The following is a 343-nucleotide window of genomic DNA, read 5'->3' as shown; positions in this document are numbered from 1 at the left end:
CTCACCGAGGCCGCCACCACGCTGCCCGGCACCGGCTTCGCCCCGGTTCCCTCCGTTACTACAAAAGCAGCTATTTTTAGACGGCGGAACGCGCGGCGTCACAACAGGTTTCCTCACATGTATTTTAAGAACCATTCAAAGGCAGAGGCAGCGCGCTCATCCTTGGGGAGGGGAGGTGAAGGGGGGGGGACACAGAAAAATAAAAATAACAACAAAAGAGAGGAAAACATCACCCGGAGGGAAGCCCGCCGGCTCCTCCCCGAGGGGACCCCGGGGGGGGGGGGGGGAGCCGCCGGTCCCGTCCCGCGGGTGATTGAGCGACGCTGGGGTTGGGGCGGCGGGG

At 63.6% G+C, this 343-nt stretch overlaps 1 protein-coding gene across 1 annotated transcript in view; it reads left to right on the top strand.

Moving 5' to 3' along the window:
* Window positions 1-343, top strand: part of LOC104833550 (lysosomal alpha-glucosidase-like) — a 14,789-nt gene that overhangs the window by 1,207 nt on the left and 13,239 nt on the right. The gene's annotated exons all lie outside the window — the stretch shown is intronic.

Source organism: Haliaeetus leucocephalus, unplaced genomic scaffold, assembly GCF_000737465.1.
Source record: "Haliaeetus leucocephalus isolate CR32 unplaced genomic scaffold, Haliaeetus_leucocephalus-4.0 Scaffold295, whole genome shotgun sequence".
Lineage (NCBI taxonomy): Eukaryota > Metazoa > Chordata > Aves > Accipitriformes > Accipitridae > Haliaeetus > Haliaeetus leucocephalus.
This window is presented reverse-complemented; position numbering and strand designations above follow the sequence as displayed.